The sequence below is a fragment of the Neophocaena asiaeorientalis genome, unplaced genomic scaffold (assembly GCF_003031525.2).
Source record: "Neophocaena asiaeorientalis asiaeorientalis breed wild unplaced genomic scaffold, Neophocaena_asiaeorientalis_V1.1 scaffold217, whole genome shotgun sequence".
Taxonomy (NCBI): Eukaryota; Metazoa; Chordata; class Mammalia; order Artiodactyla; family Phocoenidae; genus Neophocaena; species Neophocaena asiaeorientalis.
This window is the reverse complement of record NW_020172293.1, coordinates 882366-908315: the sequence shown is the minus strand read 5'-3', so window position 1 is coordinate 908315 and position 25950 is coordinate 882366. Positions and strand designations below refer to the sequence as shown.

Sequence of the window (25950 nt, the reverse complement as noted above, 5' to 3'; positions counted from 1 at the left end):
TTTGCTATTTGCTCTTTATGCATGGAGTTGATGCATTATTTAGACAATGAGAACCAACTATCTGAAACTTCAGTGGTTTAAAGGGAGTTGCACTTGTTAGGGGGTTATTTTCTGCCCGATTCTGTTAACATGTAATCTATCAACACATATTCTTTCTTGTTATCCAAACACCAGGACAAGAATGCAAGGTCCAACTAAATGAGAGATCTGACAATTTTAGGCTCTTACTTGCCAACCACTTATTTTGGAAACTTATAACTGAGGCTGTGGTTAGTTTTCTAAAGATCTAAGTCTGTTTCCTTTTTCTCTGCCTGCCTGTGTAATACTGTCTACTATTACCCTGTTGTAACAGCAATATATCTTTCCCCAAACTTGCAGAAGAGAATAGCGGAGCTCATGACAACCCTGGAATGATAATAGCCATGCCGTGCTGTTGGCACCCTGAGGTGACGGTGGCAGGGAGTCACATTATCCACTTACAACCACAGCCATTCCATTCCAGCTTCACGGGATAACAGAGTGAGTCTCACTGATTACAAATCTGCTAACATAGGCACTAGCTTTCATTCCTTTTCTTGATGATAAAATTTCATTGTGGGCATTACTAGCCTTACTGTGCTGCTCTTAAAATTGTTACTATGACCTTTCAAAAAGTATTGATCCACAAACGCTAAATGGCTAAACATTTCCAAAGGGAAACCTGACTGCCTTTTCTGCACCACAGCTATAAAATTTTCCTTCCAACAAATCAAGACTGGAGGGTACAAAAGGGCTGAGCATTACCCTTCTCTTTCTCAGTGTTAGTTCCAAACTATTATGTGAGTTTCTCTCTCTTCCCTTCCTCCCTTCTTCCTTTCCCCCTCAAATAAGCATAGATTTTCACCTCAGTCCATCATTTCCTTGTATCTGGGTAGCAAAAGTCACGTTGATTATTGCCCAAGGTTTTCAAATGTGGTGCAAAGTTGTAGAGACTATTGATTTAGTCATTCAATTACCAAATATTTCTTGAGTGCTTACTATATGCTAGTCACCATTTTAGTCACTAATGATACAAGAAAGAAGAAAAGTTCCTGCCCATAAAGACATAGCACTTACTAAGGAGGCTGATACTGGGCCCCTCAAAATGAAGAGCCATCCTCTTCTATTTGGTCATAAAATTCAATCATTATACTACATTCCAATCACTGAGATACATTCTGTTGTGTGAAATTTCTTCCTGCATTTTTGTTTTGCTGCTACCTGGGATCATTTTCCTTCTGCTTGAAGAAAAACTTTTTTTTTTTTTTTTTTTTTTTTTTTTAGTTTCAGTGTACTGGCAACAAATTCTCTGTTTTTGTATGTATTCAAATACCTTTAATTTTTTTGAAGATTTTTTTTCTAGATATAGAATTCTAGTTTGGCAGTAGCTTTTATTTCATTAAAGATATTCCATTGTCTTCTTGATTTCATATTCTATTGAGACATCAGCTGTATGTCATTATTGCTCCTTTAAAGATAGTATTTTTCTTTGAATGTTTTTTACTATTTTCTTTTCTCTCTGATTTTCAGTAATCTTTCTATGCTGTGACTAGTTGTGGGGTTTTTTTTGGGGGGGAGTGTTGTGTGGTTATCCTGCTTCAGGTCCACAGCTTTTCTAAGATCTGTATCTTGATTTTTTGGTCAGGTTTTGGAAATTCATTCTCTTCAAATATTTTTTTCCTTTATCCCCTCTCTATTCTTCTGAGCCTTTAATTATGTAGATTATAGTTTTTATCCATGTCATATAAATATAGATATAGATAGATAAATATATAAATAGATGTTATATATAGAGGGAGGCTTGTCCAGAGATACACAAATACATATGCTCATTTCTGTATTATTCTTTCTTTTGCTTTGGTCTCTGCTTCAGACTGTGTTTTCATCATTTTTCTCTTGATGAGTTCACTAATCCTCTCATGTTCTATATCAATCTCCTCATTAAGCACATCTATCAAAGTCTAAATTTCAGTTTATCACATTGTCAACTCTAGAATTTTTATTTATTCTCTAATAGATTCCAATTCTCTAGTAAAATGTTCTACTCTGTCAATCGTTTTGGAAAAAATATTCAATATAGCCGTTTTAAAGTCCAACTTTGATAACTTTAATAACTTGGCTAAATGAGAGTTTATTTCTAGTGTTTTCTCTTGGCCATGATTCCTGGGATGTCTAGTAGATTTTTAATTAAATGACAGCCATTGTGTGGGTTCTGGAGGTTACTGTATTTTTTTCCAAGTAGGTTTACTCTAACCTGTCCTAGAACCATACAGTAGGGTCAGATGACATTAATCAGATCAGGAATTGGATTTACTCAAGGATATGTTGCAGTTTTTTTGTTTTGTTTTGTTTTGTTTTTTTGCGGTACGTGGGCCTCTCACTGTTGTGGCCTCTCCCGTTGCGGAGCACAGGCTCCGGACACGCAGGCTCAGCGGCCATGGCTCACAGGCCCAGCCGCTCCGCGGCATGTGGGATCCTCCCGGACCGGGGCACGAACCCACGTCCCCTGCATCGGCAGGCGGACTCTCAACCACTGCGCCACCAGGGAAGCCCTAGGTTGCAGTTTTTGATGGCTAAATTAAGCCCTGGCTGTTCCACACTCCTAGGATATAAACTTCCACCATTCCCACTGAGATTCCAAAGTATTTGCTAGGATCCCTCTCCACTGTTATTCCCAGACTCTCATTTCTGCATCTTGAGCATGGAGCTCTTTAGTCAGTGGAAAATGAGAATATTCTAAAATTTTAAAATCCTTTGCCCTTGGGAGTGTCATTATCAGGACTCCATATGGGGTAGATAAAGGGAGCCCAATTAGGAAGTTACAGTAATAGTTTGGTTATGAGCTAATGGAGCCTGACACAGGGAGTTGGCAGTAGGAATATGTATATGAAAGGATGCATATGTAAGCTTTTGTGAAAGAAGAATGGGAGAGTGAACTTGTTGATTATGTGAAGCGTGATGTGTTAAATAAGCTTCTTCAAGATTTCGAGTCTACAGACCTGAGGTATATTCCATGGACCACAGGAAAAATGAAATTGTAACTTAAAGAGAATTTAGAGATGGAAATACATATTTGAGGGTAATACACACCTAGGAGGTGATTAAAGACTTGGTTAAGGACATACAGAAGAGGAAGAGAACAGGATGGGGAACAGAATCAGAGTGATCACAGACATTGGGGGATGAACCTGGTGACAGCTCAGTTCTCTTTTCACTTAACCAAGATGTGCCCCTTAATATCTAAGGCACAATCGCATCAAAGGAAAACATTTTGCATTTAAGTGTAGACAGATCTTAGTGTTCACAGTGGGCTGGAGGTGAAGTAAAACACGAAATAATTTTATGATTTCTGGTCTTTATCTCTTCTCGTGTCAGGAGAACTAAAAACTCTATCAGCACAAATCTAGAGACTCTCAGTCCTACATTTTTTTTTTGTTTGTTTTTTTGTTTTGTTTTTGTTTGTTTTGCGGTATGCAGGCCTCTCACTGTTGTGGCCTCTCCCGTGGCGGAGCACAGGCTCCGGAAGCGCAGGCCCAGCGGCCATGGCTCACGGGCCCAGCCGCTCCGCGACATGTGGGTTCTTCCCGGACCCGGGCACGAACCCGCGTCCCCTGCATCGGCAGGTGGACTCTCAACCACTGTGCCACCAGGGAAGCCCTCAGTCCTACATTATTAATGAAAGATGTAGTTAACTCTTTATCCCTTTCAGGGTTGAAATTACAAAAACAACTTGTCACAAATCTTAAATCCAGGAGAGTTTAGGGTACCGGAGGAGAGCAAAGGGAAGGTTGTCGGTGTTGAGAGTAAATATACTCTGTGTCAAAATGCACTGTGGAGCCAGTGGTACATGATAAGATATGGAGGCTGGCTTTGGAACTCTCTTTGTAAGTGCTAGGATTGGGGTTTTAATAATATAACAGCTCTTCAGGCTTTCTGACAAGGAAGGCTTGAAAGCATGCAGCACTGCTTATCAGTCAACTTCCAGGACGAAAACAGAAAGAACGCTCCATGTTCATCTTCAGGCAATACATTGTCAGTTACAATTACAGAGAAAAACTAGCCTTAGTGATCTTTGCAGCATTTAGTAATTTAAGAGCACACTGGAGTTGGAGCCCATCATTTGAATTAAAGGTAGTGAACTTGGTTGGGTCTTTTGGTAATTTTTCAGAATTCTATAGCTGACACTGATAGGTAATGTTTTGGCAGAGAAAAAAGAAGACAGTGGGGAAATATGTACTTGAAATATATACTTTGTGACTTCTCTCTGCGCCCTGTAAATATATATGTCTCCATATAGTTTTAATCCCCCGATAAGAGCAGAGATTTATGGGTGTTTAACTTTGCTTAACAGTTGTGTCCATAAAACCCAGCCTGAGAAAGTTCATAGGCTACTATATTTGAAGATGTAGACTTTTCTTTTTTTTTCTTTTAAAAAAAATTTTATTGAAGCATAGTTGATTTACAATGTTGTGTTAATTTCTGCTGTACAGCAAAGACTCAGTTATGTGTATATATATATATATATATATATATATATATATATATATGCTTTTTCATATTCTTTTCTGTTATGGTTTATTGCAGGATATTGAATATAGTTCCTGGTGCTATACATTAGGACCTTGTTGTTTATCCATCCTGTATATACTAGTTTGCATCTGCTCATCCCAAATTCCCAATCCTTTCCTCCACCACACCCCTCCCCCTTGGCAACCACAGGTCTGTTCTCCATGTCTGTGAGTCTGTTTCTGTTTCACAGATAAGTTCATTTGTGTCATATTTTAGATTCCACATATAAGTGACATCATACGGTATTTGTCTTTCTCTTTCTGACTTACTTCACTTAGTAGGATAATCTCTACGTCTATCCATGTTGCTGCACTTGGCATTATTTCATTCTTTTTGATGGCTGAGTAATATTTCATTGTGTATATATGTACCACATGAAGATGTAGATTTTCAGAAACCTTCTCATCTTCACTATTTCTCAGTCCTTCATTTATCTTCCATTCATAGCTGAATGTGAATGTTCTTATAAATTTCAAAGCAGGCAGGGGCAAAGGCAGCCAAACTTGTGCTACCCTGAATGACAGCCTGGAAACGTCAGCTCCCTTTTCATCTTTTATCTTTGCGATCACAGGTTGGCAGGTCGTACCAATCAGTCTAGAGCAGCGATTCTCACCTTGGCAGCAATAATTCACTGTGGAGCTTTTTAAAAGTACAGATGCCTACATCCCACCCAGAGGTTCTGGTTTAATCGGTCTGAGCTGCCTCCTGGATTTTTAAAACTCCCCAGATAGTTATAAAGCACAACCTAGAAGAAAACTCAGGAAATTCAATTCCCTAAAGTAACTCTTATAATTAACTTCTTAGAAAACCTTGCCTGGATTTTCATCTCATAAATAATACTTAATCTTTATGGTTCTGTACATAGGTGTTGGCTAAACTTATTCAAATATGAATTCAGTGTGCATTTGGGAGTGGGAGTATAGAAAACACATACCCTATTTTATAGGTATTACAGGTAAATTTGCCAGATTTAGCAAATAAAAACAGAGAATGTACAGTTATATTTGAATTTTGGATAAACAGTGAATAATTCTTTTTGTACAAGTATGTCTCAAGCAATATTTAGGGCGTGCTTATACTAAAAACATTATTTGTTGTTTATTTGAAATTCAAATGAAGCTGTGTCCTGCTTTGTATCCAGCAGCCCTAATTACAGACATGCAGAAAATGTTTAGCTGTTCCATTTTAATCAAAGCATTTTTGTTGACTTGTAACCAATCACCTATGAAACCATTTTATATTGGTCTAATCACAGTTAAGACACCCAGAACAAGCCATCTAGCCGGTGTGGCTGAACCATTTAACCCAATTCACTAAGCCTCTTGGCCTACTTATTCATTTAAAACACTCATTTTGTCTAAGATATTTATAGACGAGATCAATTTTAATTTCCTTTACCTCTCGAGTACACAGTTTGTAATTACTCCAACAGAGATCTATCAGCCTTCTAATACAGTTCTGGGGTAAGACCTGCATGCCGAGGGGGTTCACTTCTACTCCAGCCTAAGTTGTCTGAACTGTCTTAATCCGTAGACCAATTTTCTCTACAGCCCCCTAAGGAAGGAACTTGTGGACTTTGGCAGTGTTTACCTTTCCTACAAACAAATTCAACATTTTCCAGGCCGGCTGGCTCTTAAAAATCACATGAGAGCTGCGGAAAAAACTGCCTAGAGTATGCTTCAGAATTCCTCCCTCCCCCATATTCTAGGAAAAGCTTTACGTTCCTCACAGCTGCTAGAAGATAATCTACGGAGTCAGGAGTATTTAGAATCTGTGGAGAAGGCTGTACAGTTCCCTGAGTTCAGTTCTTTTCTAGAAAGAGAGTAGAAGAATCTGTCAGAAAAAAAAAAAAGTTCCAGCCTTCATGAATGATAATAATGGACTTCCACATGGAGAAAAGGGAAAAGAACTGATTTGATGTTTGTTTTCTCATAAAGGTTTAACAGTGTCATGTTCCACCTGGAGCAATAACATGTAGTATGTCGTGTGCTTGTGTGTTACTGGCTTTCACTGAGTATTGTCACTCGTCTTTGCTTTGGGCAGCTTGAATGGTATAGTGTTGTGTCTTTGCATCGTTTTCATTAGTGAAGGTCATCACCCCCTTTCCACCTCCCCAGGTACCTGCAGCCATCCCTCTCTGTCTCTTAGACCAAAACCCATTTTGCATCATGTGTCAGCAGAGTAAACTTTCTTCCATGAAGGAGTCTTCCTTGGCAGGCACTAAATGGAGGCTGGTGTCACTATAATCAAGACAGTCCAATCTATGTTTTGCAAAAAGAAAGTGCATTCGAGTTTCCTCACATCTGCCATTTATGCATAAAAATTTTCAGATTTCATTGAATATTCTCCTAAGTCTGTGTGTGATGTGCTAGAGACTGTAATTCTGTTCATCAAAATTATCTTGATCTGGAAAGTGTAATTTACATTTATTTCCCCTTGATGTAGTTCAGTGTTATCTCTGGTGAACTGAGAGCTATTGATCTATTTAACAAATTACTTTTTTCCTCCAAGTAATAACTTCATTGTTTTCGATGCTTAAAAACCAAAGAGTTCATGTCTCTGGCTCTCAGAGTTTTTCCTCACCCCTACCACAGACCTCTTCCCAGCCAGGACCTACCACCTTTGTTCGAGATCTCTTCCTGCCAGCTTCCACTTGCGGTGTCCTGTGGGAATGCACCTTTGCCCCAATTTGTTTCTTGTCTCTTCTGTTTTCTCTTGCTCCGTTCATTTTTTTTCCCCCCCAAGTTCAGAGCCCTCTATCAGATGTCTCTTACAATCTAGACCAACTTTTTGGGGTGTGTTAAGACTCCCCCCCTTTTTTCCTATTCCTGCTCTTATTCTCTAATTTTGCACTGAAATGGGTATTTCCTTTCTCCTCCACGTGTCTTCTTTGTTGGATTAATTCCTTTCCTTCTTCAATACCTCCTCCTTACTCAGAAGGGTTGTTAACAATGAAATTTACTGTTCTAATTCTTTGGCTTATTTTTTGCCATTCAGGCCAGGTCCTGGCACTTCTTCGCTTCTGTCACCTAGATTAGATTGATTAGAGGGAGAGGAAGGTAACTGATTGGCAATTCACTACTTGGGCTGTTCTAAATGTTGGAACCAAGCCTGTAACACTTTGATTTAATGCTTCAGAATGAACTTGAATCTTGGCCAAACTCACCAATTATTTGGCTTCAGTGTACAAACCTGAGCTGCATTTAGCTTCCCCTCCTGTCCCCTGGGTCCTGGACTGGAATCTCTGGGTGAAAGCAGAGCTGGTCTGTGCTTGGGGCTCAGCATGGCTGCTAGCCATGGTTTGCAGTAAAGGCAGGAGTGGGAATGGGAAAAGGAAAGGTGTACAGTCTCCTCCGACACTTTCTCAGAATCCCTCACCCCATTCTTAAACAAAGCCTTATAGGCACTGAAAGTCAGATTTTTAGTTTTTAAATTATTGGTCGTGGAAGTTAGGTAAGCTCTTTAGTACGCTCCATGTTTTTTGGCCATCCTTTGGATGCATGGTACTCGATACAGGTTTGAGCTTTTGTGCTTGTTTGATACTAGTTGATACAATAAGTGCTTCAATATCACACAGAAATGAAAGCTGCGTTTCCCTTGCCACTCCTGAAAACTCTACCGTGGCCCTCTACTGTGTGTATTTAGGAACTTAGAGTTTAGAATCAATCCTCAGATCCCACAGAACCCCTAACTTCAGATATTTTCACCGTGTTTCCTATGGTATAACGACACTTTTCCCGCATGGAAAATGCACTGGGCTGACTCTGTCAAAGAGCTGTATCTTAGACGGGCACCGAGAGAAGATCGGCAATTTCAAGACCGAGCCCCCTGGGTTGTTCCGGGGCCGCGGCGACCACCCCAAGATGGGGATACTGAAGAGGAGGGTCCTGCCGGAGGACGTGACCATCAACTGCAGCAGGGACTCCGAAGTACCCGAGCCTCCGGTAGGTCACCGGTGGAAGGAGGTGCGGTGCGACCACACGGTCACGTGGCTGGCGGCATGGACAGAGAACGTGCAGAACTCCATCAAGTACACCATGCTGAACCCCAGCTCCAAGCCGAAGGTGGAGAGAGACTGGGAGAAGTATGAAGTGGCTCGGCGCTTGAAAGGAGTCTGGGCGAGATCCATTCTCAGTACCGGGCCGACTGGAAGTCCCGAGAAATGAAGGCGAGACGACGCGCTGTGGCCCTTTATTTCATCGACAAGCTGGCGCTGCGAGCCGGGCACGAGACGGAGGAGGGCGACGCGGCTGACACGGTGGGCGACTGCTCCCTCCGCATGGAACACGTCCAGCTGCACCCAGAGGCCGGTGGCTGCCCGTACGTCGTGGAATTGGACTTCCTGGGACAGGACTCGATCCGCTACTACAACAGAGTGCGGGTGGAGAAGCCGGTGTATGAGAATCTGTAGCTGTTCATGGAGAACAAAGGCCCTGGGGATGAGCTCTTTGACAGACTGACCACCGCCAGTCTGAACAAGCACCTGCGGGACCTGATGGATGGCCTGATGGCCAAGGTGTTCCAGACCCGCAACGCCAGCCTCACTCACCCTGCAGGGCCAGCTGAGAGCACTGACCAGAGCTGAAGATAGCGTAGCTGCTAAGATTCTGTCTTACAACCGAGCAAATTGGGCCGTTGCCGTTCTCTGCAACCATCAGCGGGCGAATCCCAAGACCTTCGAGAAGTCGATGCAGACTCTTCGGTAGAAGATTGAGGCGAAGAAGAAGCAGGTGGCCGAGGCCAAGGCACAGCTGAAGAAGGCCAAGGCACAGCTGAAGAAGGCCAAGGCACAAATCCAGAGGGGACAGCAGGTCCAAGAGCTTCCTGGAGAAGAGGGGACGGCTGCTGGAGAAACTTGAGTAGCAGCTGGGGAGACGGAGCTTGCAGGCCACAGACAAGGAGGAGAGCAAGCAGGTGGCCCTGGGCACGTCCAAGCTCAACTACCTGGACCCCCGGATCAGTGTCGCCTGGTGTAAGAGGTTTGGGGTGCCCGTGGAGAAGATCTACAACAAGACACAGAGGGCTCTCAACATGGCAGGCGAAGACTTTGAATTCTAAATGAGCATCTCTGTGCCTCGTTGGAACTTATTTTTTTCACCATTAAAGCAGATCGGGGAATTTTGTACAAAAAAAAAAAAAAAAAAAAAAGAGCTGTCTCAGAAGGCAAACATCAGGTCCCTGCAAACTCAGGGAGCCCACGCTCTTGTTGGTGCATGTCTGAGGCCACAGATTTCCATGCTGCCAAACAAGTCGGTGGGGACACTCTGGCAGCTTGACGGTGATTTTTATGTGGAAGGATGTTAAGAGCCTCCTGGATGCAATTCAATCAGACCAGGACCCATATTAGACAATTCTGCCAAATGTATACTAATGTAAAGTAAACTAGGTGGCTGTTCATTCCTTATCATTATTTTTGTAACACTTGATCTAAGTCAAAAGCTTAAGAAAAGAGTTTGCCCCTTCCTCCTCTCCTCCCACCTTCATGGCCTTTGTTCCGACAAAATGACATTGATTTAAGATCCATTAGATTAACCAGTTGCTTCTCAGACAAACTAAAAGTAATCCCGAACTGATTTTACAATCTATTGGTTTGCAAACAAGTTTGACAAAACCCATGAATTTCCATGGAGAAACTCAACTTCTCTGTGTAGATGCTTTGACCTATACACAGAAGCTGGCTCTTTGTAACCAATAGCCTTGTAATATTTGAAGGTTTAAAAAGTCTGCCCAAATGTGGGGAAAATTTAAGCATCAATTTAAAAAACTAGTGAAAATTTTGAGCTCACTTAAAAAAACATATTTTGAGCACAAGGTAAAGAAACATTTATATATTATGTACATAATACACAAAATAGTGAAACCCTGTAGAAGCTACAGGTAGACATTTAGGCATCAAGAGTTTTGATTTATTTGTTAGGAAATGCAAGACTATACACATGTTTATTTGACATGTGTTCTAAGAATGTGAATGTTGGATATGGTATGATAATGTCAGGGCAGCCACAGGAGGAAATAAGAATGAGGCTTAGAAGGAAGAGTTGATTATACACACAGGTCCTAGAGAGCCATCACATGAGATGCAGGGCCACAGGGGAAGCACCAGGTTTGGGTCAGGTGGGAGAAGACAGGAACAAGGGGAAATTCCAGCTCATAGCCTTTATTGGGATTTCTGTGAGAAAAGCAAGACAAATCAGAGTAAAGAGTTTAGATTTGGATAATTACAGGAAAGCCTGGGCTATAGGATGGTGTCTCGCTGGTGGTACCGGTCCAGGGATGACTTGGAGCTTGTTTTGTGAGAAATAGATAAGGGAGTGGTTGAGGCCATAGACTCGGATTGGTTGGTTTGCACATGAAAAATGTGCTCCCAGCTCAGCACGTTGTTATCTTTAAGAAATGGGTTTGTCTTTTGGCCAGAAAGCTTTTGAAGGTGTCAAACCATCATACAATACAGAAAATGAAGAAACAATTAATACAGCATCTTTAGTAACTTTCACACTAAGTTACGTGCTATGCATATTTTATGTATAAGACAGTCTCTATATTTCACAATCCCAAACTACAGAACAAGGATATTTATAAGGGAAATGTTGATCATCTAGGAGAAAGAAGAGATGACCCTATAATATACTTCTTAATAAAGTAGGAGGGGATAAGACCCATAGCACACATGGTGCTAAGGGTCTCAATTCCAAGGAGATGCTGCTCCACTGGCGTGCGCACTAATTAACTTAATAAAATGTTACCAGTAATTTAAAAAACTTCCCAAATTCCCATCCTTAATAACATTCTGACCTCTACTCCCAGAGTTAAGTAACTTTTGTTACTATCTTTCCTTTTTTTAAATTTTACTTTACAAAGTCTGAAAAGATATTTTTAAGACAATTTTTTAGAGCAGTTATAGGTTAACAGCAAAATTAAGAAGTTATAGAGTTTTCCATATGCCCCCTGTTCCTGCACTTGCATAGTTTCTCCCATTATCAACATCCTCCAGCAGAGTGGTACACTTGTAATTGGTGAACCAACATCGACACATCATAATCACTCTAATCCATAGTTTTACCTTAAAGTTTAGTCTTGTGTTGTACATTCTTTGGGTTTGGATAAATGTATAAGGACATGTAGTCATACTATAGTATCATACAGAGTATTTTCATTGCCCTGAAAGTCCTCTGTGCTCTGCCTATATACCCTCCCCCGCCCGAAACTCTGGCAACCTCTAATCTCTTAACTGTCTCCATAGTTTTTTTTTTTCTTCTCTTCCAGAATGTCATACAGTTATTATCATTCAGTATGTAGACTTTTCAGATTGGTTTCTTTCACTTAGCGATACGCGTATAAAATTCCTTCCACCATTCATCAGATATAATGGATTTAGCAACAAGTATCGTAAAACTCTGGCTTACCAATCAAAAGGTAATGTATTATTTCTCATAATGAAAAAAAAAGGGGGGGTAGGGTACCCAGTAAGGTCTGATGAGTACTTTCCACTGAGTCTGTATTCCACTATCTCTGCTTTTGGCTTCATCCTATAGTTGGTTTCCTCTTGTGATCACAAACGGCTGTAACATATCACCTGGAGACAATAGTAACTAGTGGCGGAAAGGGGTTTACCTTTACATCTCTTGTGTCAGTAGGAGAGGACAACTTCTCATGCTTGGAAAGATTTTCTCCTGTGGTTCACTGGCCTGATTTTGGCCACCTTTTTTTTTCATACCGACCCTTGGCAAGGGTTAGCCTTCTGACCACTGGACTCCTTAGACTCCTCCAGACCCACTGGATCAGATGATGGGGTCAGCTTCCTTAGAAATACTTGGCTATGTGGAGGAAGACTGGATATCTTAAAATATATGCTCTTAGGAATCAGAGAAATTTCCTGCAACCAACAGGGCACGTCACACTCCTGTTTTCATTTATTGAAATTCCTGCTTTTACTAGTCATATAGAATGTCACACATGGTCATATCAATGAGCACATTTGAACAGTTAATAAGATTGAGCTGAGATTAGGACACAGGGGCTGTGTGAGTGATGCATGTTTGCCTTTGGGGCTGCCCAGCATAATACTTAGGAGCGTCGGCTCTGAAGCAAATGCCAACTTCACATAGCTGTACGATCTTGGGCCAGTTAAACCTAACTTCTCAAAGCCTCCACTTCCTCACCCATAAACTGCAGTCATCTCATCTGGTTGTTAGAAGGATTAAAGGAGATAATGCGTATACCACGTGTTTGAAAATACCTATCATATTTTAAATGTTCAACACACCCAAGACATAATATCTTATTATATTTATTTTTGTACATCGTAGGCTCTCAGTACACACCGGTGACTGTAAATACTAAAACAACTACAAAGACAAACAAACAAAAGCAACATAGAATCATATTAGCGAGTGACATCAAAAAGAAAAAGAAAAACAATAAAATCTCATCCTGCACAGGCTCTCTGACTACCAACAGAAGCAGAGACGGGCTCCGCTGGAGGACTGTTTCCCTAAGTTGGGCTTGTGATAAATTCCCACAGATTAAAGTCAAGGATGTTTTCACAAAGATCACCAAACACAGGAGAAGGCAAGCCGCTGCAAGTTAAGAGATGGAAGGATGGATGCTTTTAGATTCTCACATCTGCAGAATGGCCTTAACAGACAAGGGCAACAGAGAACAGTATACATTGATGCAGCAGAAGTCACAGAGACCAAAGGAACGGAGCCCAGGAACATACCCATGCACGTAGGGAAATCTGATGGACAGAGTCAGCGTCACACATTAGTGTGGAAAGGAAGGTTGCTAAACAAATCAAGCGCTCAAAATAAGCTATCCCAGCGCAGGGGAGAATGAAAAGGGGTCCCAGTTCACACCCATCATGTGCAACTATCCACCTTGAATAGACTGAGAACTTAAATGTTCAAAGCTGAGCCTGCGTGTCCGGAGCCTGTGCTCCGCAACGGGAGAGGCCACAACAGTGAGAGGCCCATGTACCGCAAAAAAAAAAAAAAAAGTAGATGTTAGCTTAGCTATGATGGTATAAGAAAGAAAGTAGGTAACTGAGAAAGACATAATTATAATCAGGTTCCAGATATACCTATGTCCACAAAGGTGGACAGTACAGATTCTAGACTTTAAGTCATTCTTCGGTGGCAGCCTATCAAAAAAATCTTGGGGCCAGGAGATGAGTTTTTCTAATGTTGATCGAATGACAGTAAATACACTTTGATTTATTCTTTAAAGGAAGCGGCACAGGGTTTTATTACAGGGCTCCCTTACATAGTAATAACATTTCACATTATTCACCTTCAGAAGACAAAATACAAAACAAATTCTTGTATTAGATAACGGGTGAACAATGGCTGATTTGAATAAAAATTTATTTAAATGTCATTTCTAAAAGACAATGCATTTCGATGCAGATCTCATTTGCAATTTCAGAAAATCATACCTTATTACATAAAGATAATCTTGAGTAACAAGATCAATGCCCAGATGGATTTGGTCCCATTTTGACATCACAAGTCGTAAGGACCCTGATTCATGTAATAGGCAAACGAATGGCATTTTCTGATACTTTTAAAGTCAGAATAATGACTGAGAAGAGCTGCCCAAAATTCTGCTAGGCAAGGGACATATTGGAGTGGGGACTGGGGGGTTGTGGACCACTTACTGGTGAACCTGAGGACAAAATTCAGCCCCTCCCCCCAAAAAGGAAGATAAAAGCCTTCAGACAGGCATTCTCTCTGGCCTCCTGGCTCAATAATTTATGTCACCCTGAGGGCATTTAAGGTTTGTGCCACGGTGTTTCAGGCTACTGCTGAGGAGACTCATTAACTGTGTCTCTTAGGTCACTTGTGTTTACGGCTGACTATAGGCGTCTTCACTATAAGGGTCTCTCATACACTGATTGGATTCTATTACAATGTCTGGGAAAAACTCATTCACAGTCTTTCCGTTGATGAAAGATTTTTTAAAATTTTACCACAGATACTTTAACATGTATCAAATCAAGAGTCTCTAATAATTCTCCAAGGTCAAATTTTTTCACCCAACCTTATCTTCCCTACAGCAATCTTCATGGGAAGTTGAAACATATGTAGGTTTGCCTTGATTTAGGGCATGGATTTAAGAAGACATATGGCAAACAAGCCAACACTGGGTCAACAAATATATATGCCAGGATTTCTCCGTTTAAAAAAATTTTTCATTAACCCTGGCAAAGACAGGGTTTCCGTGGCCTTAATGCACAATGACTCATGCTTTTAACTACTTATAGATTGTTCCCTAGCCATGCAGACACCTGTCCATTCTTCAAGCGAATAGTACCAGATTGACAAATTACTCCCATACGTATGCTTCTTGTTAAAATTTAAAAAAAGAGAAAAGAGTGAGTATATGGGGACTTCCCTGGTGGCGCAGTGGTCAAGAATCCTCCTGCCAATGCAGGGGACACGGGTTCGATCCCTGGTCCAGGAAGATCCCACATGCCACGGAGCAACTAAGCCCGTGCACCACAACTACTGAGCCTGTGCTCTAAAGCCTACCAGCCACAACTACTGAGCCTGCATGCCACAACTACTGAAGCCCGTGCACCTAGAGCCCACGCTCCGCAACAAGAGAAGCCACTGCAAAGAGAAGCCCTGCGCACCACAACTAAGGGTAGCCTCTGCTCACCACAATTAGAGAAAACCCGCATGCAGTAACAAAAACCCAAAACAGCCTAAATAAGTTAATTAATTAATTTTTTAAAAAAGAGTGGATATATCTATACATATAGCTGAGTCACTTTGCTGTACACCTGAAACTAACACAACATTGTAAATCAACTATACTCTAGTGAAAATTTAAAAAAAGAAAAATGATAAACATTTCAATGAACATATCTTCATAGATAAGATCATTATAAATATAGTGAAAACATCCAAAATATAATATGAATTCATTAGCTAAGAACCTAAAATCTCTCAACCAAATCAGTTGGGTTTGGGGGGCGCTTGAAACTGCATTATTTGGCAATGTAGTGAGAGGAGAGTAACTTTTTTCTTTAGCTTTGCTGTCTCTTTTCATCAAAAGGAGACATTTTTCATATCTGCAGAACAGGACTTTCCCTAATTTTCTCTTATTTCGTAAGCATCGTCTTTCAGGGTAATTCTGAAATTGGCCATCAAACAAACGTCAAGCATTACAAACATTTTTGTTTGATTTGCACTCTTTTTTAATTGATTCTAGCCAAGACCTCTCTCTTGTTTAGCTGTAAATAATTTGTTGATTTTCTTTCAAAATGTCCATGATTTTTGAAAACAAAATGACATGAGTTATGCTCATAGAGTTATGCTCAGGGCAATTCATTCTCTTCCTCACAATAACGTAACACATATTTCACATAAGCCTGGAAGCTTACCTTCCTCCCTGCTGCCTAGACCACCCTCACACACAGGTAGTGGCTGCATCTTCCCTGCAAGGGCACTGTGGTCACTGTCTTACTGGGCTGATCCGGACACCTGATTTTCTTAGTATCAGAGCTACACTTAAAACTTGCCATCTTTGGGCTTCCCTGGTGGCGCAGTGGTTGAGCATCTGTCTGCCAATGCAGGGGACACGGGTTCGAGCCCTGGTCTGGGAAGATCCCACATGCCGCGGAGCGACTGGGCCCATGATCCACAACTACTGAGCCTGCGCGTCTGGAGCTTGTGCTCCGCAACGGGAGAGGCCGCGACAGTAAGAGGCCCGTGCACCGCAATGAAGAGTGGCCCCTGCTCGCCACAACTAGAGAAAGCCCTCGCACAGAAACGAAGACCCAACACAGCCAAAAATAAATAAATAAATATTTAAAAAAAAACAAACAAAAAAAAACTTGCCGTCTTTATCTGCTAACCCTATTCTCATTTGAAACTATGTTCTTCAAAATAATTTCACTTTAAAGATGTCAAGTGAAACATGATGCAAAAATCACAAACCTTAGAATTTTCCGTAGTTTTGACTTACTGAGGGTCAGCCTGGGGTGAGAAACAAATTAAATACAGTCAGTATATATTTTGTTGATCGATTCTAAAGTTGACTCGGTTTGTGGGATCTTGTGTTGTTTTCTGAAATTTAATAAATGGCATTAAAATGAAGAACACATTTTAAATTCCAGTTTGCAATTCTCCACCCGCTTTCTAAGACATCAGACAGGTCACCATGTCTCCATCAGCTATGCAAGTCAGCCTCCAACTTTTCAAATCCCCTGCTACATATAAAATGTTTTTGCTTTCCCAGCTCTCACAAGGAGACAAACAAACATTTATGCTGGCTGGAACAAAAAAAAGGGAATTTTGCAGAAATACTTTTGATAGAGTATCTCGAAATTTCAAACACTTAAACATGCTGTTTCTCTAGGACTACAGTGAAAAGTTGGGAAGTTGCTTCATGTTCAGCCTGACTGACGTGCACCTTGGCCTATGAAAAAACACCTCGAGGAATGTGTGTCCCTCCCTGAGAGAGTGAGCTTTAGAGGAGAGTATGACCTTTAGAATCAAGCTATGGAAAGTCTGAATTCTAGCTAAGCTGCGTTCTTGTTATGCGATTGTAGGTAGCACACTTCAGCTCTCTGAGCCTAATGTTCTTATTTTTTAAAGATTGACTGAGACAACATATGTGAAGTATGGAATGATTTCCCCAGCATATAGTAAGTGTTCAATAAATTTAAGCCATCTGTTACTATGCAACTTATGTGTTCTGGAAGGATCCTCTTTTAATACCCTGCTGATCCCTCAATACATATTTATTGTTTATATAAGCAAACGGATTGAAATTGGTTATTTTTGAAAAATTAAATTTAATTGCTATGTTCTAATATAACCCATGACATGCTAGGTAGGTGTCACTATTTGGAAACCGATGGCATCAGGTTTTGGGTTTGAGTTGTGACTTTCTTTTTCTAGGATTGCAACAATTTCTAAGTTACACTCACCCATTCACAGCATCATGGACCCATTTGTAGGGAAGTAGCATAATTCTTTTGTAAGAAGTTAAATTTTGCAGTTTGAGAAATCCCCCAGTAAGAACTGCTGACAGCTTGAGTGGGCAAAGGAAAACCCAATGTGAAAATGTGGCTGTTTGATTGGACCGTGGCACCTTCCCTTCTGGAAGTGTCACGACAGACAAATGCTGGGATATCTGCTCTCAGGTTTTGTTGTATCCTGTCTTACAACTGACATAAAATGACGTCTCTAATCCGTGTGCACTTTGGGTTACAGCCCTGTATGTCAAAATAAAAGCCAGCAGGGGAGGCTAGGAAGTCTCACTAAACATCCTCCTTCTCTGATCCACCCTCTCTGCCGACTGGCCGGTCCACACCTGTGGCAGCTCCATTCTGAGAGGTGAGAGCAGCTGGCTCCCAGCACGTGTAAGCCCAGCTTGGGCTGGTACGGATCCTTAATGAGCTGTCAAGTGTCACAAGAGCATTTCAGGAAAAAAGAAATATATGTGAATGTCATATGTTTTGTGAATCTTAATACTATAATAACATATTGAAATGTTTGTGATTTTCACAGGCAAGTCGGGGGGAAAAAAAGTTTTCTTTTGTCCTTTTGGTTATCCATACGATCAAAGCGAGCGGCATGGAGCGAATTCCAGAGTGCACAATGCCAGTGTTATGTTCATTTGGCTTTGGAATGCTGTTTGTGGTTTTCTTTGGGCTGCAGATTTTTTTTTTCAGGTGAGTTTTTTTTTTTTAATTGTATCCATTTTCCAAGCTTGGTAACTGCCCTGGGTTGGACCATAATGGCAGACCAATCTGCCCAAAAAACTTTTGAAGGCAAACCTGTGTGGAAATCACTAGGTAATGATGGCGGTGTTAATGCCTGCTGCCAAGGTCTGTTGATCCCTCACCATGTGCCTGGACTTTCTGATGACTCTTGTTTTCTCACCTGTCAAAGGAGGAGGACAATAGCGTCTACCTCGAGGGTTTGCTGTGGAAATCGAGTACACATAGAGCACGCTGGACATAGGAAAGCACGTTAGCTGTTCTTATTGTGTGTGAGCTCATGTCATCCTCATGGCAATTATGTAGGGTTGGTATCGTCACTGACACTGTCTCTCAGATGAGGAAACTGAAGGGCGGATGAAGCAATTTCCCCAAAGTCACAATATAAGTGTCAGAGCCAGGAGTAGAACCCAGGTGATCCGACCCTTGACTAAACCTGCTCATATTGTTTGAGTTTCTCTATTTTTTTTCATGATCAAGAATGAATTTATGATAAAATTATAAAAGAAAAACAGATATATTTGTTCAAAGCTTTGAAACTTTCATATGGCAAAAGATATCATGAACAAACTCAATCAAAAAACTATAAATTTAGGGAAAATATTAAATAAAGAGGGTAATTACACTTTATATTATAAAGAATTCTTTTTTGTTTAAGATGGTAAAAAAATTTTTTTGGCTGTGCCACATGGCATGTGAGATCTTAGTTCCCTGACCAGGGATCAAACCCGTGCCCCCTGCAGTGGAAGCGTGGAGTCGTAACCACTGGACCTCCAGGAAAGTCCCATAAAGAATTCTTAAAAGTTGGTAAGGCAGATATGAACAACCAATAGAAAAATGGGCAATTAAGTGGCTATTTACATAAGAGAAAATTCAAATTTGGGGGGAAAAAACATTAAGTAGAAGCTAAAACTCAGAGATTTGTAAATTAAAGTAACAATGAACTATCATTTCACACCTATCAAGACTGGCACACCCTTAAAAGACAGATTACAGCTATTATTAATGTAGATGAACCAAAAAGTGTATTCTCATGCATTGCTACAGTAAGTGGTTAAAAAAAAGACATTTAAAGCAAAAACTGGCATTTCTGTAAAACATATACGTTAAACGTTAAAAATATATTTATTGATAATTACCTGTGAATACTACCACTGAGTATCTCAGAGTTTCTCTCTTTTCCTGGGCAAGCATCATAATTCCAGAAATTAAGGACTTAGACTTACTTGTATGGCATCTGATTAAAACACATGGGGATCTCTGATTAACTGACTGTATGGATTTGGTCAAGTTACTAGAAGCCCTGGCATTTTAATTCCAATGAAGGAGATGAACTATGATTTCGAAGGATCTTCCTGACACTGTGAACATTCTAGAAGCCTAAGAAGTTTACACTCTCTCAAGCAATTCACCTGGTTTCTTGGACCTCCAAACAAGGGGAAATTGGTTTAAATTGTACCAGAAGGATTTTTTTTTTTTTGGTAAGAATGTTCTCTTGGTAATAAGGTAGTGAACACTGAAAAGAGAAGCTTTTCAAGCTCCTCACTTAAAGCTCTGTGAGAAGAAGGTGGGCCCCATCACTTGGAGCTGTCAGTGGCTCTTAATGCGTAGAGGCTGAGCCCTGACTAGGTTATGGGTTTCTTGTAGCTAAATGGTTCTATTTTTCAACGGTGTTAGCTCCACAGTAACTGTTAGGATGGACGGTCCTAGTCAAATAATTAGCCTCAGAATCAAGCTGTGAGATTAGTACTGGCTGAGTAAAGCAGGCAGAGGCTGTCCTCAGCATCCCATGCACCAGAGAGGCAGGTGTGTGGGTGCAGGACACTCTGTGGGCTGTGGGAGGAAGGAAAGATGCCAGTGGAATCAGCTTTGGTCCAGGGTTACATTGTGAACCAGGCTGGGTTTTCTCGGATGTCTCCAGCCACACTGGATGCTACCCCACTCTCCTCAAGGAACTCATGGTGCTCAGGAGCGAGGATCCCGCTACAGCATGGAGTTTTGACCTTTCCTTCCTTCCTTCCACCCCACATCCATGTCTTCAGGTCCAACGCTGTTTTTTGTTTTGTTTTGTTTTGTTTTTTTGTGGTATGCGGGCCTCTCACTGCTGTGGCCTCTCCCATTGCGGAGCACAGGCTCCGGACACACAGGCTCAGCGGCCATGGCTCATGGGCCCAGCCGCTCTGTGGCATGTTGGATCTTCCCGGACCGGGGCACGAACCTGTGTCCCCTGCATCAGCAGGCGGACTCTCAACCACTGCGCCACCAGGGAAACCCCCAATGCTGTATTGAGAAAGGGCCCAGGGAGGTTTAATGTGTAACATTTCCAGGTAGAATCACTGCTTTCTAGTTCCTCTGAATACATAGCTCAGAATTTAACCCTGGGGGAGAGCTTTAGACAAAGAAGCAAGACCTTCCTATGTGGAATGTTTTCTCATGATAGAGGGAAGAGATGGCTCTCACCCCACCATGGCCGAGGGCAGCCTGGCCTGGAATGGGGAGAGTCAGAACTCCATGGGGAAGATCAATTGAAAAATGTGGGATGTGAGTCAACATATTAGATAGACATTTTGCATATATATGGTTGTTATAAATTTTTAAAGAAATTTTTAAGACATGATGTTCAGGTTATGTGCCATGATTTCTACAAGTTATTTAAGTTAATCACAGTCGTGGCAGTGGTAAAATAAGACAAATGGGAGTTAACGTAATCAAAAATAATACAATTTTAGTGGTAGTGATTAAAACCGAGAGAGAATCCCTTATACCAGGCACACTCATTAACATCCTAACTAGTGAGATAACGAAACATATTCATTTAAAATTTTTAAAAAATTATCCAAATATTTGCATTTCCATTTTTTTTAGAAAAATAAGTCCACACAACATGTATTATTTCTTCTCCTTATTTCAGTTTGTTCTTATTAATAAACATGAAAAGATGGTACCATGAATCTGTATTATTCCAAACAGAGCTGAATTTTCCCTTTTACTTAAAAGATGCTTTGTTTCAGCTCAGGGCAGCTTGCAATTAATTTCTGAGAACTTATGATCCTCTTAGACTTCTGTAATATATTTTGAGTAAAATCACAGGAGAAGTCTTTTTTGACATATAAATATAACTTACTTCCCCAATTTTATGGTATGCATTTCCCGTTATGTGACGAGCTGGTGGGCTCTCTTGCTTATCCGCCATTTCTTAGGCATTCTGTCACACATTATCCTATTTAATCTTCACAAAAGCACTGAAAGTTAAATAACACTATATCTGCTTTTCGGATGAGGAAGTTATAACTCAATAAATAAAGTGAGTTACTCATGATGCCACAGAATGTACACGATGGGAAAGGATTCAAGGCTGGACAAAACGCTCATGTCGTTTTGGTCTCTGAGGAAAATGAGCTTAAGGATCTCTCTTATTTCTGTGCTAGTTCTTTCTGAGGCTAGCAGGACCAACTCTTTGGCTTGTACATCAGCACTACTGGTCAGGAAGTCTCCAACCACATCCAATAAACGAAATATTTTCTCCTTTGGATGGATAATGAAAGAAGACACATTTGTTTAAATCTGTTTTCTAGGACTCATAACTACCATGTAAAGGTTTATAAAAGATCTAAGATATGACACTTAGCTGGAGGTCTACGGTTAAGATTCATCAGGGTGGAGCAGTCTGGGTGAATTATATTTTACTAACTGAAACTTATGCTTTATTTCCAACATAATCTTCAGCTTTTGCTTTTTATTGCTGTCTGTATCTGTCCTGACATTGCCATCATCTCTCAGCAGAATCAGCATTTATTGAGTTCCTAATACTCTATAGGTTTTCTGAGATCCCCTTAGCTTCTGGCATGGATTACTGAATAATCTGAATATTTTGAATCTATTCAATTCTGGAATCAAGTCCTTGAATGCCTGTATCAGAGCAAATGTAACTTTTGGAGGTGACCTAGGATTGCTCTTAGGAGACCTTCATAATAGCTGGTTTCTTTTGAATCTTTTGCTATCGTTAGGATGTGTTACTTAATCCCCTTCATGTCTTCTTCTACACTGGTCCCCAAATACCAGCTTGTCTCCCATGAGCTGAGCCCAAACCGAGTGACTACTTAATATAAACCATGGTTTTATTGGCTTTTTGCATTTCTAGATTGGTTGTGATGAAGACGACCTTCCAGTTAATTTGTGTCTTCATTTTTTTGCCTCCAAAATACCATCAATCCCAACATTACAAATCTTATTAGGTGATGTTGAGTTGAAAAATCTAAATAATTTGTGTAGCGTCTGAAAATATTCCGTTATTAAGGGTCGGGTGTGTGTAATCATCTAATCCTGAAGACTTTACGACATTATGTGAGGATATTTTAATGATACTGTATTTGTTTACGATTATTTCATGAAAGTCACAACATTCTCACTTACTGGTTCTGAAATGGCTTGTTTAGATAGTTGTAAGAGTAGAATGGATGATTAACCATATGGTTGCTGCTGTCTTAATTGTGTCTGTGTCATTAATATTTTATCAACATATATTACTCTTTCCCCAGAAAACCCAGTAAAATTTCCACACTTATCTCTCCAAAGATATCCTGAAGTGTATGGTAAGGATCCCAGGAGAGAGAAGTGTTGGGTAGGACATCCACAGTAATAAAACAAACAAACATTTTATCCAAGAAGTTGGACTTATTCAGTTGAGGCAGCTCGTGTGTCCTAAAGAAGCCCATGTAAGTGACCTGCAGCAAACCCAGCATCATACCTCCAACTCCAAACCGCTGGGCTTGAGATGGCTGGGAAGACTCCATGATGTGCAGTCACAATGGCTTTGTCCACATCACGCAGGGGCCACTACGGGTGGTCTGTAGAGCTTGCTTCCATAGGCAGTGCTTAATATTTAGGGGTTTAAGAACATACTCTTGTTTTTCTCTCTGTATTTTTGTACCTTCATTTTAATTAGCTTTTTTTTTTTTTTTTGCAGCACGCGGGCCTCTCACCGCTGTGGCCTCTCCCATTGCGGAGCACAGGCTCCGGACGCGCAGGCTCAGCGACCACGGCTCACGGGCCCAGCCGCTCCGCGGCATGTGGGATCCTCCCATCTTCCCGGACGGGGGCACGAACCCGCGTCCCTCGCATTGGCAGGCGGACTCCCAACCACTGCGCCACCAGGGAAGCCCCTAATTAACTTCTTGATCCATTTTCCAAGTCCTTCTAATCCCAGATTCGTAACTGATATGTATGAGCCCACGGACTATTGCTCTGGGAGGTAAATGAGTACCGAGATATTATCAGCTTTTCAGTGGAAATTACGTGGCTTGGAATCCAAGCTTTATTACATTTAATTCAGTTCACAATGAGGCTGAAAGTAGAGTTTTAAGTCACCTAGGAACACTTAGAAAACACATAAGACACACTATAGAAATATACTTGTTGAAACAAACCAGGCAATAGGCTTCCATTTAGTTTGTAGAAAGCTGGTGCTGTCATTCTGGCCTGGCAACCTTGTATCACACTTGTTACTGTCATAGACAGGAACTTTCTAGAAGCACTAGACAGTGCATATACACACAAGCTCTGTTAGTTTCTTACCTATTTAAGAGAGTTGATATCTGGTTAAAGTAAGTCACATTTATAAATCTTTGTAAAATCTAAATAATAGCATTTGAAATTTTGTCCTTTCTCCATCTGTCTCCATTCCTTGCTCCCCATGCCCTCTGCGTGGTTAGTTGGAGGCATGTATTTCCCTCAGCAGCCCTATAACTGTGCCTTGTCTTCGTGAACTGTTCAGGAAACTGGAAATATGTAAGAATCATGAAAAATATTTTTTTTTCTTGAAGGAACCGGAGGATAAAAGTACCAAAAAAGAAAAAAAAAAAAAAAACAAACCCAAATCTAATCATTATTATGGCCCCATTTTGTGGTTTTTAATGATCGCAGCTTGTTGCCCCAAGTCCTTTTGCAAAAGGTCAAGACCACTGAGATTGCCCAGGCAACCAACCTTCAGCAAAGAGATACTCAAGAGAGCAATTTGCTAATGCAGCAGGAACTGGTGATGGTTAACTGAGGAAAAACAGAACGTGAGCCCTAGTCCTTGATTCACTGGCTGCAGAAGTGAAAATGGAGAAGAGAACATGAATTAGCAGTAAATCAAGCCAGGGATTGAGCTGTGGGTCCAGGACTAATGAGCCTTTTGCTCTAAATCCACTCTTCCTGCCTCGCATTGGCTACGCTGCACTGCCCGGCTAATGAATTCTGCTCACCTCCTGCCAGATTCGTGTTTCATTCCCAGCAGACTAAGGAACACCCTTGCTATACTTGCAGCGTTCCCAAGCCTATAGAGTTTCCTGGAGCTGCCGTGACTTTGACTGACCTGGGTAAAGAGACAGGAGGGCTGAGGTGCAGATCTTAGTGTTACAGCTGACCCTTTGCTGAAATCCTCCAGAGGACTGCCCTCCCACCCAATCTGAGGGCACAGGGGGAGCTAACCAACACCAGGAGAAAAATCACAAAAGATATGTGGTCATATTTCCTACCCATCTTGAAACTGTCATAATTTATGCTTGTTTGAAAATTATTTTTAGTGCCCTCAGAGTACTGATGATAGAATTCAACAAAATCTAGTATTTTCTTTCTGTGATTTGAGATGAATAGATACTATCTGAGGTGTCCATAGGAAAATGGCATTCTATCTGCATGGGAGAAAAGAAGAAGAAAAAACAAAAAACCTCCTGGATTCTAAGGTCAATCAATCATTTTTAGAACCAATTTGTTCATATTTGTTGGGTACATGATGCACTTGGAATAGTTTATATTCTGTGGATAGAGGTACCCTTCTGAATGGCAAATGTGATCACACACACCACTAGATTTAAGGGGACATTGCTTCATCCAGTCCGTGAGGCAGTTGGTGAGCTCTTTCCTGCCCTGTTATGTCCCCAGGTTAGTAGGGTGTGACAGCTGGCTGCTGACAACTCATTCCTGTCACCCTGGTTTAACATGCTGTGTCTATAGCTGGGCCCTCAAACCAGAAGGCCTGAGTCCAACGACCTCCCGGTTACGCCTGGATCACATCACTTCATCTCCTGTGTCCAGTTTCCTTTTGTTAAGGAAAAATAACGTTGCCTCCTCAGAGGGTGAGTGTAAAAAACCCAGCACAGTATCTGGAATATTCCAGGTGTGAAATGTTACTATCTATCCTCTAAATGACATGTCAGAAGCAAGTCAGGGTCTTTGCAAAGTAATAAAATCATTTAATTTTTTGAAAAAAGAATTGTTCACATTTCTAGAGGGATTACCATGAATGCATCAGAATATTCTTAGAGAAATGACCTGAATACACCACTTCTGATAGTAGGACATTTCTTGCTCTCATTTTTCGGTGCTTAGGAAATAGAAGAGTTTGTGGGTGAAGTTGGGGGTCTTTGTATGCTCTCTTAGCTTCAGCAATGCCTGCCCTATTTTCCTCAGATTCACAGAGATTGATTCCCTGACAGAAGCAGGTTTAGCAGGTCAAGCGTTGCCGCAGAAGCTTGGCTGAGTTTACCCTGTTGTTGGACATACATGTTCTTACCTGTATGGTCTCTCTGAAGATGTGCAGGACCATACCTTTAGCGATGGCTTTGGGTAATATGAATAAATAGAAGAGC

The 25950-nt window shown here is 41.1% G+C and overlaps 1 pseudogene; it reads left to right on the top strand.

The window, feature by feature from the left end:
- Positions 1–8369: 8369 nt before the first annotated feature.
- On the top strand, positions 8370–9645 carry LOC112413985 (DNA topoisomerase I, mitochondrial-like; annotated as a pseudogene).
- The last annotated feature ends 16305 nt before the right edge of the window (positions 9646–25950 follow it).